The sequence below is a fragment of the Meriones unguiculatus genome, chromosome X (genome assembly GCF_030254825.1).
Source record: "Meriones unguiculatus strain TT.TT164.6M chromosome X, Bangor_MerUng_6.1, whole genome shotgun sequence".
NCBI lineage: Eukaryota > Metazoa > Chordata > Mammalia > Rodentia > Muridae > Meriones > Meriones unguiculatus.
The window spans coordinates 98,102,671-98,117,563 of NC_083369.1; the positions used below are offsets into that span (position 1 = coordinate 98,102,671).

General features: G+C 41.1%; 1 protein-coding gene across 9 annotated transcripts in view; it reads left to right on the forward strand.

Annotated features, from left to right (window-relative positions):
* Nucleotides 1–7,183: 7,183 nt before the first annotated feature.
* Nucleotides 7,184–14,893, forward strand: part of Fhl1 (four and a half LIM domains 1) — a 63,548-nt gene continuing 55,838 nt past the window's right edge. For 2 of the 9 annotated variants that reach the window (XM_060375744.1, XM_060375739.1), the window contains exon 1: nt 7,184–7,340. The gene's annotated coding sequence lies outside the window, so the exon portion shown is untranslated. Of the gene's footprint in view, nt 7,341–7,425; nt 7,547–7,570; nt 7,592–11,257; nt 11,345–11,693; nt 11,816–14,893 lie in introns of those variants that run through there. The other 7 variants (XM_060375745.1, XM_060375740.1, XM_060375741.1 and 4 more) reach the window with 7 other exon arrangements.

Sequence of the window (14,893 nt, forward strand, 5' to 3'; positions counted from 1 at the left end):
TGGCTAATGAGGATGAGCATTTCTTTAAGTGTTTCTCTGCCATTCGATATTCCTCTGTTGAGAATTCTCTGTTTAGCTCTGTTCCCCATTTTTTAACTGGATTACTTGGTTTGCTGCTTTTCAGCTTCTTTAGTTCTTTCCTGAACAGAACACCAACAGCACAGGCTCTAAGAGCAACAATCAATAAATGGGACCTCATGAAACTGAAAAGCTTCTGTAAAGCAAAGGACACTGTCATCAAAACAAAACGACTGCCTACAGATTGAGAAAGAATCTTCACTAACCCTTTATCTGACAGAGGATTAATATCCAGTATATACAAAGAACTAAAGAGTGCCTTTTTTTAAAACACTTACTTAACACTTAGCATCTATATTTTAAAATGTCTTTTGACAAAATACAGTCTTATCTTACCTCACAATAAATAAGATTTACCCACAAATACATGAAATACGAGTTAAGAAATACTTCTTCAGTCTTTAAGAAGTATATCTCCAAAAATGTTGTAATATGATATTTGAACTATTTTTTTAATTTATAAATATTTTTTAAAATGAAGATACTCTATCTTTAATTTGACTATTGAAACAAAGGAACCCTAAAGAATTAAAACTTCCCCTTCTGAAGTGTACTTATTTGGAGGGAAAGATGCTTTTTCCCCTTTTGTTTCCAAGTATCTATTAGTTTTTTTTTCCTCACCTCAGACTGTTTAGTTCTCACATAAAAGACATGGAGACTTATTTGATTTATAGCAAGTGTTAAAGCACTAGAGCTGGGTAGATATTAACCTTCTATGCTATTTTGCTATTTCCTAGCTGCCCTCATGGCCATGTGCTCCATAGTGCCCCATGGCGACTTCCTTCTCTCTCCTTGTGGTCCCTATCTGAGACCCCAAACCCAGGAACTGAAGCTCCACCTACCTCTCTTCTACCCAGCTATAGGAGGTCTAACTTTTTAATTAACCATCCAGAGATAACTGGGGAGCAAAGTATACACATCATAATTCGGTGTGCATGAGAATGTACTTGTTTGGACTGCAACCAGACCTTGGGCCCCAGAATTTAGCATCTGAATACACAGAGCACCAGGCCATCCCCCAACACTGTCCAAAATTTATTTTTTAGTCTATTGTAAATATTTATATTCTATTTGAAAATGTAATGAAAGGTTTCTATCAATTTATAATATATAGGAATGGGTATTCAGGTTGCCAAATTTATTGCAGGAAGCATGCCAGCAAAAATGTTTGAAGACACATGAGTTTATAACTTTCCCTGGACCACATAACCAATAGGAAGCCACACTCACAATTGAGACCACGTCTGCAAAAGTTTTTCTATTATATTTGAAGGAAACTCAAATCTATGGATATTGATTTTGATTATTTTATTCATTTTATAAATAATTGGTTGTTCAGTATTAGCAAGGCCTTGTTCTTGATGCCAAGAGGTATACACTGATGAGTAAAATATGTCACTTTTTAGGAGTTGTAAACTTTATAGGGGAGATAAACTGTCTTTATAGTCTTAACGTAAGATTAACAAAAGGCAAGAGGTCTTGGTGACAACTTCTGTGGGAAAAGGAGAGACTACTTGGACTGGGTTATCACAGAAGAGTTTCAGTGGGTTTGTTGTAAAATGGATAAAATTCAAACTGTTGAAGAAAAGGAGAGATGGTAATGAGAATTTGTTTGTCCACAGACCTATCCATTCATTCATCAAGGAAACATTACCTAAAAACTCGGTAATAAGTGTAATTAAATAGGCCTTTAAAAACATCCTTTTGCTTTCCCCAGGGTCAGATGATTGTCCAAGGTTCCAGAATGAACTGCATTGAAACAAACAAACAAACAAACATCCTTTTGGAAGAAATAAACTGTACAAAAACACTAGTGAAACATCTAGGGAGTTCTGAAACCTAACTGCAAGGGATTTTTAGTTAATTCCTTGTAGGAGTGATAATTGTGCTTTTGTTAAAAAGGAAGAGTACTTATCTTTTGCCAATATATAGTAGAGTATGTTTTCTGGAATAATATTTTGCATTTCATTGTAAATATTCCAGTGTATGTGGCTTGGAAGGAATGGATAAATAGAGTCTAAATAAAATAAAATGAATCATATGTTAAAGAAAACGTTTAATGCATGGCCTTTTATTATACTATTTTTCTTTTTCTTTTCTTTTCTTTTTTTTTTTTTTGCCTCCAAGAAATATCTTTAAAAGAACTTCAAGATTCCAAGAACCTGGATAGAGATTTAAGTGGGTAAGTGGGAAAGACATGTTGCATTGCTTATCATTTCATTAAATTACTTGGTATGCCACCATTACCTGCAATGCTAATGGCATGATCCCAGTGCTATGGGATCAATGGCTTCTTTCTTTCTCTCAGGGGCAGCTTGGGAGAAGAATGGAAGCTTTGCTCTTTTCAGAAGGAGAATTTACCAGACTTTGTAACTTATTGAATGGGGGAATCAAAAGTAATGAGAATGCTTACTTTAAATACTGGGAATGACATATCAACAAAAGAAAAAGGAAATAGAGGAAGGAAAGTAGGTTGGGATGGGGATTGGCCCAGAATAGTTCAACTGTGGCTCTCTAGAGGCTGAGCTACTCCTGAAATGTAGAAATGGTGAGGTATTCACAGAAACTGCTCTAGACAAGATGAACTTCATTGACAAATGTAGGGAGAGGAAAATGAAGAGACTATATTTCATGGTCTTCTAGTCCTCAGGTTGATGCGGCATAGACTGAGTGGAAAATATGGTTGGCTAGATGCATGGACTGAGGTCATGTTGGTCTCCATCATTGCCATAAGGCTTGATGAATCTGAAATGGACCAAATGTTTTAGGTCTTAAGTTCTCTTGTGAAAGGGGATCTTGATGCTCAGGAATGACACTTTCAGAAAACAGATCTGAATAAGAAAATTTACCCGAATAATTAAACAATGAGGATTTCTGTGGTAAATCTGATGGGCATTCTTCTTTTGTTGTTTTGGAACTGCAGCTTATTGGTTTGGACTGTGTGTGCTAGAGCTTCCATGTTTTATTTTTAAATCCTGACTCCACACTTACTTAGCCTCACTCTATTCCTCTGTAAGATGGGAATCATAGTATCTAATATGAGAGTAAATCAGATGGTGAATATAAACTGTTCTGCTACTACTCATAACTTAAAATGATCAGTCCTAAGAATTCACTGTCCTGTCTCTCTCTGTTCCTTACAGTGCAGGCCTCATGCTAAGCAGGCATTCTACCACTGAGCTATATTTCTTACAGCTTATATTCTCTCTGACAGTACTTTTTGAAAAGATGGCAAAGGACTTGATTGCTTTGGGTGTTAAATGTTCCATATTTCCTTCCAAGGGGACTCTGAATTGTACTAAAACTGAATATCTTTAATGAGCATAGTAAGAATAAATGAATAGATAGATAGATAGATAGATAGATAGATAGATAGATAGATAGATAATTAGCTGGAACCCAGTCAAGATAACCAGACACAGTCCTACAACCCCATGACACCCACTGGACAGTATATAAGCAGAGTCCAAGAGCAATGCTCTGCTCTGCACATCTGGAGAGCCCCTACCTGGATCTGTCTTGTGGCTGAAGAGTCTCCCCCAGGATCCTACCTCTGAAATCAGAGACTTCTGTTAGAGACTAGACGAAACCTTCAGCTAAGATATGTCACACATATCATTTTATTAAAATTTATTTTTTATTAATTACAGTTTATTCACTTTGTATCCAGGCTGTGGCCCCCTCCCTCATCCCCTCCCAGCCCCACCCTCCCTCATTTCCTCCCTTCCCCCTCCCCCTCCCCCAGTCCCCTTCCCTCTGACCCTAGTCTATCAGGTCTCATCAGGACTGGCTGCATTGTCTTACTCTGTGGCCTGGCAAGGCTGCTCCCCCCTCCGGGGGGGGTGTGGTGATCAAAGAGCAGGCCACAGAGTTCATGTCAAAGATAGTCCCTGTTCCCATTCCTAGGGCACCCACTTGGAGACTGAGCTGCCATGGGCTACATCTGTGCAGGGATTCTAGGTTATCACCATGAATGGTCCTTGGTTGGAGTATCAGTCTCAGAAAAGACCCCTGGGCCCAAATTTTTTGGTTCTGTTGCTCTCCTTGTGGAGTTCCTGTCCCCTCCAGCTCCTTCTATCTCCCCCTTCTTTCATAAGATTCCCTGCACTCTGCCTAAAGTTTGGCTATGAGTCTCAGTATCTGCTTTGATACCCTGCTGGGTAGAGTCTTTCAGAAGCCCTCACCAAGTAGGCTCCTGTCCTGTTTCCTGTTTTCTCCCTCTTCCAATGTCCATCCCGTTTGCCTTTCTGAGTGAGGATTGATCATCTTACCAATGGTCCTCTTTCTTGTTTAGCTTCTTTAGGTGTCACGCATATCTTAGCTTGAGCATGCTTGGGGATCTAGGCTTAGGACCATAGTTAAGAAATTAGAGCATGAATATTGTATAATGGCTGTCAGCATAATAAAAATATAACTTTTTTTAGTACTAACTACTTGCTTGTGAGAATACTTCTTTCCTCATGTCTATTGCATTACTCTAAAAATAATAAAGAGCCAAACATACTCAGATCTCAAATTATGCTATCTGAATTTATGCTAATCTTTTTTTTTTTTGGTTTTTCACACTAGAACATTACAAAAACTGTTCTCACACAAACTCACCACTTGAACCATTCCTTTCCTTCCATCTTGCTTCTGTCTTTTGAGTGAAATAATCTGTTTCTTTGACCTCCAGAGGTTGAATTCCAGTGCAAGAAGATGAAGTGTTAAGAGGAAGGCAGGGCTGGTTTTGGGTGCAGATTCAGCTAGGGTGATGTTAGAGGTGGGCCACATTGCACATCTGGTGACTTAGGCCTATTTACTGGGAGCTTGATGGATTTCTACAAAGGGAGGAATGCAGGGAAGAAAGAAGCCCTAAAGAAGGTGAGAAACAGAGGGATGGTGAGGGTGGAAGGAGGAAAGGAAAGAGGATTAAGAAAGTAAAGAAAAACAACTGATACCAACTGAGCAACAGAAAGTTGCTTAAGAAAGGGTCTGTAACTTCCTGCCAGAAGAGATGTTCTAAAGACACTTGTGCCCCTCCATTTGGCTAGTTGATTAATGAAATAATCACAACCTTCCCAAGAATCTCATGCTGGGTAAAGGAAAAGGTTGAAAGGGGAACCTGCTTTTCAAGAAGAGATTTCACATAGTTTTGACAACTTACCGTCAGACAGTCTTGTGGAACTGCTTAGAGCTTAGTGGTGTGTCACTGACAGGTCAAATCACACCATTTACCCAGCACTACTTATCTGCACATACTTCTCATTCTCTGCTCAATTCTAATCCTCATGTTAGATCGACTTGGGTGTCATGAGAGCTCTTTATTTGTTCCTCTTCTCAATGTGACTACACAGAGTAAATCTCCTTCCTTTCTCTGTTTTTCACTATTATTTGCTTCTTTTATAGGCATACAAGAGACAGGTGGTGGAGCTGATCTTGTTAGGACTGCCAGAGCCCAGGCTTTGACCTAAAATCTCCAGTAACAGGCTCTCTGTCCAGAGCCATCCAGAGCTTTCCGGTGTGAGTGCTCTTGGCTATTTCTTTTTGGTTGAGCCTAGGGCTGCTATGCAGGGTAACTGCTTGAAATGGAGTTAATTGTTCAAGGATTTGCCAAGATGACCTGGGGCAGATCAGCTTCTTTTCTTAAGAAATGTGTAATGAGACTTCTTTTCCTAATCCAGAAATAACAAACCTTAGTGATTCTGAGGGCTCAGAATGAGAAAAGAGACCTAGGCTTGGGGTAGCAAGCGGGAGAAAGGAATTTTGCATACAGCTATCAGCCATCACCTAGTTTGTGAAGCATGGGGAAAAGTAGCACTGTTTTCATTGCTTGGCTTAATACACAGGTCCTCCACCTCTCAACAGCACCTGCTTCTGCATAAAGGACCAATTCTCTCCTATTTGACCTTTATTTTTATTTTTTTAATCAAGACTTTGGACTCCTTTAACAAACCTTTCTCTTGCCTTACCAGATATTCCCTACTGAATATTCATACCTTTCACATTCACTACAGAAAACTGAAGTGTTACTTGAGCCTACTCATCCATCCTGGTCCTTTTCCTTTCTGTTCGTCGTTAAAAGGAAAAATTTCAAAGCACATTTCTCTAGTTCACCAGCAATTCCTTCAACCCTTTTTTGTCAAGTCCTTCAACTTCCCTCCACGTGGTCTGATTCTCCTCCTTGCCTCTCCTCCTGTCTGGAAAGTTTTTTGTTTGTTTGTGTTTTTTTTTTTTTTTTTTGGCTCTTTATAAGGTACTGCTTTTATACCTTCCAAGGCTTACATTAAATACCACCTTCTTATTCGCATTATTTACAACCCCTGTTAATCCTGCAGTTTATTCAACTATGATTATTTTCTTGTTTATAATCTGCTTTCCTCCACTAGTAAGGCAGAATGCATGCACAACTGCACTGTGTGTGATGATCATAACTGTGTGATGCTGACAGCATGTGGCACAGTACTTGGCCCATGGTGAGGGCTCACTGAACTGAAGGAGTGAAAGGAGTCACTATGTGGAGCTCTTCCGTGAGTGCTTTAGGGATGATGGAAAGCCCCCTGGATAGAGGCTCTTTTCCTTCTGTTCAGCGTGTTATTACTGGGAGAGGTGGGTCTCTCAGAGTGATGGGAACCAAGAGGTCCCTAATCGCTGGCTGTAATGGGGTGTGCAGATCAGCAAGGCCCCTGGAGAGGAGAGAGGCCACCTTAGCTGCCTCTCTTTGTTGCTCCCACCTTCCAGGCTCTGGCCGCGGCTGCCTGCAGTGACTCGTGACTCCCCAGCAGCCAGAGAAAGCCCGCGACCGCGAGGGAGGGGGAGGCGAGAGCCCCTGGCCCGCCCTCCTCGTGCCCTTCAGAAGCTATCAGGGGTTGCTGCTCCGGGAAGCCTCGCCACCTCGGGCTGGCAGCCACCTCCCGCACACACCCGTGCGTGCTTTGCAGGCAGCGTGGCCTCTCATGAGGCGGTGCCCACGCAGCCGCGCCCCTTTACTGTGTTTGCCCGACTGGGCTGCCCCGCACCGCAGCGCCCGCGCCACGGGCAGAACCCAGGCGGACGCGCGCTCTGCCCTGCCCCGCCCCTCCCCGAGTGGGCCGCCTCCGCCCCCGCCCTCGCCCCCGCCCCCGCGCGTGCTCCTTCCCCCTCTCTCCCCTGTGCGCCCCTCCCAAGCCCTACATCTACCGCCCGGCTGAGGGGGTTCAGTCTGCAGCCGCCGCTGTCGCCGCCACGCTTTGGCCTCGGAGCTGGCAGCAGCGGCCGCTGGTGCTGCCTAGACAGCTGTGCGGGTGAGCATCCCCAGACAGTAAGCCCGCTTTCCCTCGGCGTGCGTTTGTGTGCGCTTCCCGTGTCCCTGGGGAGCCGCAGCTCTGTACTCAGTGGCCGCCGCTTCGGGCTGCGCCGACCTACAGGGCTTGGGTACCTGTGGCCTCTGGCCTCGGCTGCCTCGCCCATGTTGGGGGCTGCAGAACCTGGGGCTCCAAGGTCCCTTAGGGTGCGTGCCTAGGATTCCTCCCCAGGGCTTTCGCTACCTTGTGAGGTGGGATACAGAGCAGGGGTCGCATCTCTGGGTGTTTCCTCTGCAAGGGTGGAGGGTGGGAGTAAGGGGAAGGAGCTTTTAGTTTTCTCACCCAGGATGGCGGGTAGTGGGGGTTGGGCGAGGTGGGGACACCTTTGGTGCCCCCCCCCCGTTTTTTTAAAGAATAGCTAGCAGCGGTTGAGAGGAGCAGGGGATGATGATGACGATGGGGGGACTTCGTTGGTTTTCCATTAAGGATGGCGCCTGTTAGGCTGGGGAGCAAGGTGGAACCTGGCTTGATTCATTCATGTAGATTTTGAGGGAGCTGCATGGTTTTTCCTTTGAGGATGGTTGGGGGGAGTAAGGGAGTACAAGGAGAATGGTGAGGGAGGGAGAAGGCTGTTCGTGGTTCTGCTCTCCAAGGGGAGTGGGGTGATATGGGGAATGGGGGTGGGGAGAGGGGACTGGGTTTCAACTACTGCATGGAAGCAAGAGGAAGGTCTTAGGTTGAGGCTTGGTGGGATAGGAAAGCTGCTGGGTGTGACCTTTCCATTTCAAAAAGCTTGAAATTCTCACTAAAAGCAGTCCTGTGTTCGGAGAAAGAGGTTTCTGATTCTCAAATTCTCATTGCTTAGTCTTCCACAACTAGTAGAGGTTTGAATCAGAAAGGCCAAGGGAAACAGTGTGCTCTGTATTTTCTGCGTTTGGGCCTTTTGAGTTTCTTGGATTCGTTCTGATTACAGCGACCCCCCCCCCCCCCCACAACTAGGGTGGCACATTGGGAACAAGAGACAAGAAAGAGTATGAATGTGACTTCAGATTTGGTTTTTAAATTTCCTGAAGGTCAAGAGTTCAGTAGTAGAAAAGAAGCAAGAGTGGGACAAATGTCTTTCCTGGTAATCCTCTGTACTCTTTATTTAAATTATGCCATTGGGATGATCTGAGCCTCTTTTGATTTGAATTTGGAATAGATCCAGTTTTCCTAATTGGAGATATCATTTTGTAATTGCTTGTAATTCTCTGTTATCAAATGTATTGAGAGTTTATAGAATACTGGGAATATTTTTTTTGTTATCTTGACTAAGGCTGTTTTAATATAAATGTAATGTTCCTTGGAAATGAGAACATTTACAGAATAGCGCAAGTTTAAATTGTTGGTTACATGGAATTGGGTAAAGAGTTCCCATCCTCACTCACCCCTAGGAACAGGCTGCTCCCCATTCCATACACTTGAAAAAAATTCAGGGGCTTGGGATTGGTAATTTTGTCTTTGGAAATTCATGCCCATATTTGCTTAAGAAGAATATGCATTAAAAAAACTATGGGCCTTAACATGTACTAAGATTACAATGCTTTCTTATTTTGGTTACATATGGTTCCAATCTAATCTACCTTCAGTCCTTAAAAACATGTATTTAACATTTTTAAGGGCAAATAGAATCTTTATGCAGCAGGAGATTTGTTAAATAGGCCATGGTTTGTACAAACCACTCCTGTAAGTATACATTCTAATAGTACCATATAGATTTTCTAACCATACATGGCTTTTGAAATTCTAGGCTTCCATTCCTGTATCTATTTTATCTATTTATTTTTGGAGAAGGAAAACATTTTTAAGCAAGTCTAGATTTGGGGATGAAACAAAATAGTGTAATGTGCTAATTGGTAAAACACCTCTTGTATGAGTTCATTGGAGATAATTTAATATATATTAAGTGAATGGATCATTTGGATAAAATATTGACTTTGTTTATTGCAAATGTTAAAACTAGAACTGTTGAAGCAGAAGTAGAGCATTGGTCTACTTGATTACCAAAATGTGTTGACTTAGGTTGCTGTGTGTACCGTTCTACCGTTTATGTGATGTTTGTTCTGCACCATTGCGATTGTGAGAAAGAGCATGTTTTCACAATATAACGTTAAGCTTGTTATTTTCTCTGTGAAGAATAAGAATACTGAAAGTGGTAAAAATTTCTTATGAGGAGCAGAGCAGTGTGTTGGTGGGAAAAGGTGCCTTAAGTTTCTGTCTAAACAAAAGGAGCAAAAAGGGTCTTTCCCTTAGCTTTTTTCAGAGCCTGTTATAAGATGGGAGGAAAAAAAAGATGAAGAACTTTCAGAAATTAACAGTATGATGAAATAATTGTTCTGAATATTCTCAAAGATTTCACTAGCTGTCTATTTGAAAAGTAACTTGTAAATCAAGCCTTTGTGTGAGAAACTCACCATAACAACTTCAGCTTGGATATTCATTCACTCATTCATTTGTTGTAGCACTAGGGATGGAACCCAGGGCCTCACATTTGCAGAGCAGGCGCCTTTATCATGGGGCTACATCCCTAGCCCAAGTTTAGACATTAAAACAAATAATTTGTTAAAGGCATGGCAGCTAATCTCCCTGTTTTTCTAATCTCTTCCTCCTGTTTCTCCTCTTCCTTCTCACTCCTCCCTCTTCCCCCCTTCTGCTGCCAGCAGCATTGGCTTTTATAACCTTGTGGAAGTTGAGCAAATGTTCCTGCTTGCTTGAACTTTAGTTGTTATCTCATTGGCTGCTTTCCTTAACTTTTGTCTACACATTTTTTTTTTTTTTTTGTTATTGTTAACTGAACTACCCAGTTGTTTGAATTTGGGATAAAAAGGAGTATGTTGTACTTATTTTTAAGAGTTTATTTTTCTTCTTCTTCTTCCAGCTCCTGTTGAACAGAGCAACAGGATCACCACTCTCTCCCTCCTTGACTTCTCTCTCCCCCTCTCTCTGCCAGAACAGTGCCTAATTAAGTAAAATATATGACCAATCCTTTTTCTCCAACAAACATTTACAGATGATGGAGGCTCTTGTACCTGGTGCCCAGATACCAAGTATATAAGAAGTGGCTGCTGCCTTTCTGCTGCAATTATAGAGAAGTAAAGTATTGACAGTTAATCTGATGTGAATAACTAAGAGCTGTCTGGAGTTTTTTGAATATCCACATAGTAACTGTGACTACATTAAAAATTCTTCAGTCTTGCAAATAGAGAAATAATTTCTTTGCAGTAACTTTGTTTTGAGACATAATTTATTATTTCAGAAAAAAATAGCCTCAGATTCAACCATTCTATTGTTGAAATATTTACAAAGTTGACATCTTTATTGAGCATTTATAGACTTTCCTTTGTTGTACGAAAATTATATAGCATTCACGTGGTATTGAATATCTTAAGTAATTTAAGATGATTTAAGGTATATGGAAAAATGTCTGTAGGTTATATGTAAATACTTGATCATTTTATATGGAAGACTTGATCATCTGTGAATTTTGCTATCTATAGGTAATTTCTGAAACCAATCTTCCATGAATATTGAAAGATTGTGTCTTATAATCTATGGTATTTTCTCATTAAAATTTTTTGTTATTATTATTATTATTGTTTGTGGTAAGGTCTCCTGTACTTCAGTCTAATCCCCAACTCTCAATTCTCCTGCCTCTGCCTCCTGATTGCTGGGAAGATAGGCATGTACCACTGTGCCTATCCTTCTCTTTTTAAATTAGACAATATAATTGTTTGTATTTATGGAGTACATCATGAGAAGTTGATACATATATACAATGTATATTTTCTACAAATTACATAGCACATCAGATTTATTGATGTTTAAATTCACTGTTCTTATTTTCTTTTCTTGAGACAGGGTCTCACTATGTAGCCGTGGCTGTCCTGGAGCTCACTGTGTAGACCAGGCTGCTGTTGAACACACAGCGATCTGCCTGCCTCTGTGTCTGAGTGCTGGGATTAAAGGTGTGGCTAAATTTATCTTTTCATTATTGTTTCGAGTAGTGAAAAGTGGATGACCAACCTCCCTTCCTGTGATTTAAAATGTTTTCTGTTAGCAAATTGAGGCCCCCAAGTTATTTTTTTGTGGTCAATTTTGAATTATGTTTGGTTATGGGTGAGAGTTCAGAAAAGGAATAGTATTTAATACTAGCTTGCTAAACCTTTGATCTTCTGCAGGGTGCCCTCTGAGATCTTGGAGGATCCTTCTGTTTGTGGAATGTGCCAGACTAGTGATTTTCATCCACAGGGAATTTGCCACACATCGATCATCGGACAATGCCCAGGAGATTTTTTTTTTTTTTTTTTTTTCCAGATGCACTTCCTGGAATCTAGTCCCAATGGCCAGGGATATTGCTTAAATATCCTAGAACTCATAGGGCAGCAACCCCAGCACAGACGTGTCCAGCCTGAAGTTTCACTAATGCCGAGGCTGAGGTAATTTCCTCTGCAAACACAGGAACACATAATTCCAGGAGAGGAAAGGACAATAGCAGTGTGTTCATGTGACCCTGTAGAGCACTTGGCTGAGCTCATTTGATTAGACTTCAAAGTGGCTAGTTCCTGCACACCAAACCAAATAATTAAAATAACAGCTTGTGTTTATAGTGCTCTGTTCCAGGTACTTGCATACATTACATATTTCTCTTATTTGGTAAATGAGGAACTAGGTTTAGAGAGGTAAAATAAATTCCCTTGGGTCTCACTGCCAGTTAGCCTTAGCAGCGGAGATGAAAATCTTCTGAAATTCATGGTCTCGGATGTGGTGGGCACCATTCAAAAATCATAACTCACAAAAATTTAAATGTTATACAAGTCCATCAGTATATGTAGACTTTTTTTTCATTTGTAAATTCTTTATAACAAAAATAGAATGTGGTCTTGAAAAAAATGAAAATTGCTGTATGTCTTAAATACCGTTGAGCTTGCTTGAAATGAATTAAAATCAGGAATGATAAATCTATCTGGCCAGGCTTAGAGTTTGTTTGTACCAAGGAAAGAAGGAAAGGGGGAATAGGGAACCAACATTATTTCCACTGCATTTCAGGAAGTACGCTAATTGGGGTGACACCCTGATCTGATTTGATCCCCTTAGTTTTACAGACTCATGAAGCTGTCCACATCCTAGATAAGAAGATGAGGGTGGGGCCAGGCATGGTATTGTTCTTCTTTAATCCCAGCACTTATGAGGCAGAAGCAGGCAGATCTCTGAGTCCCAGTCTAGCCTGGTCAGGGCTACACAGAGAAACCACATCTTGAAAAAAAATAACAGAAGAGACCCAAGGCTGTACAAATGATAAGTGACAGAGTTGAGATTTGAGCCACTGTCTCTGTCATAAAGGTTGGTGGTGAGTTGAGGTACCTGGTAGAGAGAGAGGAGAGTAGTTTGATCCTGGATTAAAAGAAATTTTAGAGGCAGCAAGTGTTGCCAGTGGATTTTGCTGTACTGAATTTGAGAGTAAGGAGGTGAATATTTGTTCTCTGTTCATCTGATGAGAATTGAATTCAACATGGAATTTGGTCTAGATGTCTACCCCAAAAGGCTGCAGTGTTTATTTTAGAGAACGTTACTGTCTTTACTTACTTGAAATTTTTAGGATGAAATTTCTTTTTTTAATTTTTTATTTAACTTTTATTAATTACACTTTATTCACTTTGTATCCCCCCTAAGCCCCTCCCTCCTCCCCTCCCGATCCTACCCTCCCTCCTGCTTCTTCACGAATGCCCCTCCCCAAGTCCACTGATAGGGGAGGTCCTCCTCTCCTTTCTGATCTTAGTCTATCAGTTCTCATCAGAAGTGGCTGCATTGTCATCTTCTGTGGCCTGGAAAGGCTGCTCCCCCCTCAGGGGGAGGTGATCAAAGAGCAGGCCAATCAGATAGGAAGAAATTTTTAGGACAAACCTGGACATTATCTACACTGGCATCGATTCAGCAACTTTCCTTTTTCCTTCCTTAGAACTGCCTTATAGAACTCACTAATGACAGAATCTGGTTTTCTTTTTTTATGCAATTTGAACATTTGCATGGAAATTGTTTTTATAATAAACATCAGATACATATTTGTGTTTTCCATTTGGGGATGTTTTGTTTTGACAGCTAAATATTTATCTTAACTTTTGATGTATTTTGTTTTAGAGCATAAAAAGAGGAGAAATTAAAAATACAGCCCCATGACAATTATATTTTGTTTTTTTAATTAATTAATTGCATTCTTTTCACTTTGTATCCCTGCTGTAACCACCTCCCTCTTCTACTCTTTTTTTAAACTTTTTAAATTATTTTTTTTTGTTTTTTTTATAATTTATTTAATTTTTATTTTATGTACATTTAGTGTGAAGGTGTCAGATCCCTTGAAATTGGCATTACAGACAGTTGTGAACTGCCATCTGGGTGCTAGGAATTGAACCTGGGTTCTTTGGAAGAGCAAACAGCACTCTTAACCACTGAGTCATCTCTCCAGCCCCCTCTTCTACTCTTAGTTGCAACCCCTATGACCTTTCCCTAGTCCCCTGATAAGGGAGGACCTCCTCCCCTTTTATCTGACACTAGCCTATCAGGTCTCATTAAGGCTGGCTGCATCATCTTTCTCTGGCCTGGGAAGGCTGCAGCCCGCAGAGGAAGGTGATCAATAAGCTGGCCAATGAATTCATATCAAGAGACAGCCCCTGTACTCCTTACTAGGAAACCCACTTGGAAACTGAGTAGCCTATGGGCTTCCTGTGAATAAGGGGTCTAGGTCCTCGCCAGGCAAGGTCATTGGTTGGAGTATCAGTCTCTACAGGACCCCTGGGCTCAGGTTTTTTGGCTCTGTTGGTCTTTTTGTAGAGTTCCTAACCCTCTAGGTCTTTCTATCTCCCTGTTCTTCCACAAGGTTTCTGTCACTCTGCTCAAAGTTTGGCTATGAGTCTCAGTATCTCCTTCAATACCCTGGTAGGTAGAGTCTTTCCGAGGTCCCCTGTGGAAGGCTCCTGTCCTGTTCCTTCTATACTCCTACTTCCAATGTCTATCCTGTTTGCCCTTCTGACTTTCAGCCTCTTCCCTGGGGTCCTCCTTGTTGTTTAGCTTCCTTAGACTATAGATTTTACTATGTCTATCCTATAATAAACGGCTAATATCCACTTATAAGTGAGTATATACCATATATGTCTTTCTGCTTTGGGTTACCTCACTCAGGATGATCTTTTCTAGTTCCCACAATTTTCTTTCAAATTTCATGATTTCTTTGTTTTTAACTGCTGTGTAGTATTCCATTGTGTAAATGTACCACAATTTCTGTATTCATTCCTCTGCTGAGGGACATCTAGATTTTTTCCTGATTCTGGCTACTATAAATAAAGTTGCTATGAACATAGTTGAGCAAATTTCCTTATTGAATGGTGGGGCATCTTTTGGATATATGCCTAGGAGTGGTATAGCTGGATCTTGAGGTAGCACTATCCCTAATTTTCTGAGAAAGCGCCAGATTGATTTCCAAAGTAATTGTACAAGTTTACATTCCCACCAGCAATGGAGGA